The 5,865-nt window shown below is 43.5% G+C and overlaps 1 long non-coding RNA gene across 1 annotated transcript; it reads right to left on the minus strand.

The window, feature by feature from the left end:
• Window positions 1-3,807: 3,807 nt before the first annotated feature.
• LOC135829641 (uncharacterized) lies at window positions 3,808-5,613 on the minus strand. Its single transcript, XR_010555878.1, has 3 exons — window positions 5,529-5,613; window positions 5,207-5,229; window positions 3,808-4,060 (listed from the first exon to the last, which is right to left on the minus strand). It is a non-coding gene; the product is annotated as an uncharacterized LOC135829641 (long non-coding RNA).
• Between the last annotated feature and the right edge of the window lie 252 nt (window positions 5,614-5,865).

The raw sequence follows: 5,865 nt of genomic DNA on the forward strand, positions 1-5,865 counted from the left end.
ATTACTATTCTGCAGTTCTGTATGGAGACTGGAGCAATGCCACTCACATGTGATATCTGGACACGCAGTTTTCCACCGCCCACGACACTTTGCGAGGCATTAGTGTAAAGCTGTTCCATTCTTCTGTCAGATATCTCGGTAGATGTTATGTTGTTCAAAGCGGTCCATGATGACAATGGCTAACGTGCAACTGAGTTGGCTACCCATTGCCAACCCCTTTATCTACTTAAATGTTCCAAGGATTGGGTGCTGGAACACGTTGTTGTGTAGAAGTAGTCTGAGTAGCTCTTTGAGGTCGACTGATGTTAGGCAGTAGGTGTAACTGTGACTGTGTGGTGGATACCAGGCTAAAATCAGTGGCGGTCAATTCATCAGCCTTGCAAGCTGTTAAATGTGTAATCCCAGCACAAGTTGCTATGTTTAACGCGATGGGCATATATGTGTGTGTGTGTGTGCGTGTGTGTGTGTGTGCCTGTGCTGAAAGGATGGTGCAATTTTATCACGTATGGTGTAGTTTCGTTCCACTTTGTGTTGCCTGTTATAGGTCCAATTCCAAGTGTGTAAAGCGGGATTCACAGAAGCTTTTTTGCGATGCGACACGCGATGCGACGTGATCTGCGACGGACGCATGCGATGCGAACTCGCGAAATACCATTCACAGAAGAAGTCAGTGATGCGACAACGCCTTGCTGATTTGGCGCGAAGTTCAATGCAGGTGGGTATATCACCATGGTATTCGCGCGGTTTGGTACTACTTGTACAAATTTATAGGCAACTCTTGAACCTTTGTACAACTTTGCTGTAGAAAAGGTCAAAATCGTACGCCGAATCGCTTGTCGCATCGCAAAAGTTGAGCCAAGCTCAACTTCCACGATGGCCCTGTTGCGGCAGTTGCGTGGGGTCCGAGATGACTGCGATTTAGGGATTTCCCGGTTTCGCGGCTGTCGCATCGCGTGTCGCATCGCAAAAAAAGCTTCTGTGAATCCCGCTTAATTTAGGTTTTCCAGGTAATGAAGTGGCTGCAGTGGAGCTTGCGCACATTGAGAAATATTATAAAAACCATTGCTCTCACTTTTGTATCCCCTCCTGTGCTCCTTTCGTAGCATTTGGCGCAAGCCACCGTCAGCATCTCTAAAGTATTCTCTGCATGTATCCACGCACCAGCTCAGCCGTGATTGGCCTCGGCTTTTCCACACTGAGCACGCCAGGCCTCGCATGGCTTGCGAGTATTTTTCCAGCTGCTCCTTGTCATCGCAGTGCTCTGCCCAGACTCGACTCCACACTTCGCTGTCGTCGCCACGTTCAGCAGCCGAGCTGCCGTCCTCTTGACGTGCAGCAGCTCTCAGTTTCTTCCTCAAGCTCTCATGAAGGCCCTTCACAACACCAGCAAGATCTAACTGCAGCGCCTGTGTATCCCTATCGACACCCTCACCTGCTGTTGAGGACATCGTTTATCTATCTCATAGCTCATTACTTGTTTTGAAAGATTCAAAACAAGGGTGCGAAATGAGCTGTATTTCGCGATTTTATATACAGCACAGATTTTTGGTACGAAAAATGACGTAATCACCTGTAACAAATTGCCGACGCGTCGTCGTCGACGATCTATGGCCCACTGCACCGGCCACGGCGGTGCACCGCCGCTATCAACATTATAGCAATAAAAACTGCTTTATGGCAGTTTTCTAAAAAAAAGTTATTGTGTTCTCGTCCATGGACCCCGTCTAAAAAGTAAGAAATTAACGAAATGTGATAGCCGAAAATTAAAATTTCACACAAAACCTCACAATAATCACAACACTTGAAATGCTGCTTTCAACACTAAACTTGTACCGCACAACAATAATTATTGGCAACATGCATGTCATGCATGCATAGGAAAGAGGATCACGAGGGGAAAAGGTCTTATGGCCCAATATCTGAGAAAATCGACCTTCGGGGCTGTTTTGGTGAAATTGATTTTTTTATTGCAAATTGATGTCTTGCCTTTGTAGAGTATTGTGACTTCGTTTCACGGCCATCAGACCAATATTGACCATGTAGAAATGCATTCTACAGTCAGGAGTCATGTTAATGAATTGTTCTTTTTTTACAATTTTGAAATATCAGTGTGTTTGGAGCCACCAAAAATTGTTTCCATGTGATATCTAATATAGTAAAGTGTTTTGACTGTTCAGGTACTTCATTTCAGCATTCCGTGACTTTATTGAGGTTGTGTAGTTGCAACAGCAGCAATGGCAGCATTAGAAGGAGAGGTGATTTATCTGTTCTCCTGGTGATGGACATGCTTGACAGGATTGTCTGCAACAGATTTTGATGGAACACCATGTTACATGTAACAGCATTCACATACTTATTGTGAAGGAGTCAAACGGAGCAAATGCGTCCAGATTCGCCTTGTAGCACTTTGTGGAGACTGACCATTTCCAAACATCAGTAACACAGTCTGACAAGCGTTTCACACCACCAACTCAAAAGTAACAGAATGTTACTCGAGATTGCCCAGCCTCATGTGCTCCGTGATGGTCTGATTCGCCATTATTAGCTCGAGTATCGAGCGTGCCATCCAAAACATGTTAGGATCATCGTCGCAAAGAAAACTTCCATCATTTCGTGCCGTTTTAGCAGGTCTGGCGTGACACTCAGGAAACAGTTCTGCCACTCGCGCAAGGGCGCCCAGCGGCCTTGCAAGCGGCGTACCCTCAGGAATCCACCTGGTTGTCCTTGCCTGGAGCTGTAGCAGCTATCGCTGAGGCAGACTGTGGTTGGCCTTGATCATACCCATCCAGGCCAAGTCCTCATCATCGTCGCCCCCGACAGGTAAGTACCGCGTGTCACTTGCGATCGATTCGCCTGACATGCGCTCTCAGAACTAGAAGCGCTGTCGCCGCTTGACAGGATATCCACAAAGAACGATGCATCACCGTCCATGGGATCGCGGCTGCTGTGCTCCGTGAGCCCAATAACCAACTGACAGAAGAATCGCCTTCAATTTTCTTCCGCCATTGTCGTCTCTGCACTTTGCTTTGACGGAATCGATTTTTTGCGAACAAATTTGTTTTTAGTGTTTTCTCAAAAAAAACGCGTAGCCCCGAAGGTCGAAAGTCTCAGATATCGGGCCTTATTATTATTATTATTAAATTTTGAATACGGCAGTCCCACAGGCCTAGGGCCTTTTACAGGTCTTCTGCATGTAGCTTTTCATTCTGTATGTGATTATTGTGAGGTTTTGTGTGAAATTTTAATTTTCGGCTATCACATTTCGTTAATTTCTTACTTTTTAGACGGGGTCCATGGACGAGAACACAATAACTTTTTTTTAGAAAACTGCCATAAAGCAGTTTTTATTGCTATAATTTCTTTTGTTTTTTCTGTCACCAATGGAATGCCCTATATCAATAATTAGGTAAATGATGGCCTTCACATCATGTCAATTACACCGTATCATACGCATTGATGTGCAAGCCTTTTCTTGCAGCACTAGCATGTTCTTCTGCGGGGATACATGTGAGTGTAGTGGTGGACAGTGGTGATACTTTTTTTATAAGGAGGTCATTCTGTGCATGTTGCTGTAGCAGAATTTCATTATTATTATTAAACTCGGATGTTGAGCCATAAATAAATGTAGAAGAGAAAAGGACATATGGATACGAGTTAAGAGTAACTCTCCATCACTGTAACATGATACTGTATAAAGTATCATGTTACAGTGATGGAGAGTTACTCTTAACTCGTATCCATATGTCCTTTTCTCTTCTACATTATTATTATTATTATTATTATTTTATTTATTTTACTAGGGTGTTTCATGACTGTCATAAAATTGTCTTGCCTTTCAGATATTTCAGATTTCCCCACCCTCGATCAGATTTATTTGAGAAATGTAACAAGGTACTTGTCGCAGATGTTTTTGTTGATTCTGTGTTTATAATGGTTTATAATCATGGGTTATCGTGATAAGGTCATCCTGCATCATATTGCACTGAAATCGTAATCCTGTTGATGTCGATACAACTTTTGGAAGTAGTTCAATGACTTCAAACTGGTAGTCCACGATTTTCTAAAACAACACAAAGGAGGAACAATAAACATGTATTAAAATGTAAACAACTACATTGCTGAGTCCAAAACCTCGTTCCAACAACTACACTGATCCTGAGGATAAAAGGGGATAGGCTTTGGTTGGAGGTACTGAGAGATAAACAAGGCACTCCATAATAATAAAATCTTACACATCTTTTGGTGAGTATGAATGATATCCAGTCGAACCTCTTTAGGACGAACACCAAGGGACCAATGGTATTTATTCTGTGAGTTTGTCTTACCTATTTTATAACCAGTGAATACAATTATTTCTCCAATAGACATACGAATAGATTTCTTCTACAGCGAAAGATTCTAAGCCACACCAACTCATTGACTCGTCTCGTATGAAACAAATGAGTCACTAGAGAGGTTCTGCAAAACGAAAATGCGTAAAAAGGTTCGTTCATTGCCATGAAGTGCAAAACTTCGCAACTTGGGACGCGAAACTTGCAGGGAACGCGAAATGAACTGTCGTACTCGTAGGACATTTCGTGAGATCGGGTCATGGCGTACGTGCACTTGGCCCGCGCAAACTACGAAAATGTGCAGAACGCAAAGTTCGTGCAAAAATTCGTACACACTTTCGCAAGGACTGTCGAGAAACTTCGTTCGAATTTTCGTTTTGCAGAACCTCTCTACTGAACGTTTCTTTAACAACATGACGGCAACTGAAACAGCAACAGAGAAAGTACGATACATGTACAGCACATTCTTGCAGGTACTACAAACAGATTGCAGATCGTAATTCTTGCTTTGGCGGCACGAAACTTTATTTGGGGCAGTGCAATCTCGGCGGTACTCACAAATAATAAATCAAACAGCCCAGACTCAAGTAAACAAATCCAATCATACAAGTACGAGATCTTCACGAGACGAGACTGCACCCATTGGCTTGTTTCGTATGAAGCAAACAAGTTTACTGAACCTCTCCACAATGGAGATTTTCCCTGATATGCGAATTTATTTTGCAAACTCGGTCAATGGGTCCTTGAACCTTTCCCTCCAGATTGGGAACTGCCAACGATAGTATGCCACTGACCAGTGCCTTACTTGTAACGTTCCAATGTACAATGAATATGAGTATTTCGACAACACATTTTAACATACCGGTAAGCCTTACCGTGAACTCGCGTTCTTCGTACACTGTAGACAAGGGCAAAGAGATAAAAATGGATCTAAATCCGAATAAAATCAGCACACGTTTCCGTAAATGAAAGGGTGAGCATAAGCAAATGAATCGAAGGAAACCGGTCAACTCAGAGATCACCTGTCATCGAGCATTCCGTAAAAGGAGGCCTCGGCAGCGGAAAAGCTAAATTATTTAGAAAAGAGATCCTGTCAGCTTTTCCATTATTTATTGCATTCCGCCCAAGATCAGCACACTTTTCGTAAATGAAAGAGTGAACACAAGCAAATGAATCAAAGGGAACTGGTCAACTCACCTGTCAGTAATATTCCGCGAAAGGAGGTCTCAGCAGCGCCGAAACGAAATAAGCCAGGCCAGGAGTCGAAATATCCGAAACAGCTCATACAAGAAGCAGTTCCAAAGAAGGAAGTTCCTTGCGCATGCACATCCGAACACGGACTGCATGCAACACAATGTCTGCCGTCAAGACTCTTGCTGCCGTGCAGTGCACAGCACGCGGCTTCCACCCGTTGGTAGATCTAATACCGAGCACCTTACGTAGAGATTTACGTAGCCTAAGTGAAATACCGAGCACCTTACGTAGAAAGTTACGTAGCATAGCGGTGTCGTTTTTCTTGCCATGTGAACACAAT

This window comes from Sycon ciliatum, chromosome 13, assembly GCF_964019385.1.
Source record: "Sycon ciliatum chromosome 13, ocSycCili1.1, whole genome shotgun sequence".
Lineage (NCBI taxonomy): Eukaryota > Metazoa > Porifera > Calcarea > Leucosolenida > Sycettidae > Sycon > Sycon ciliatum.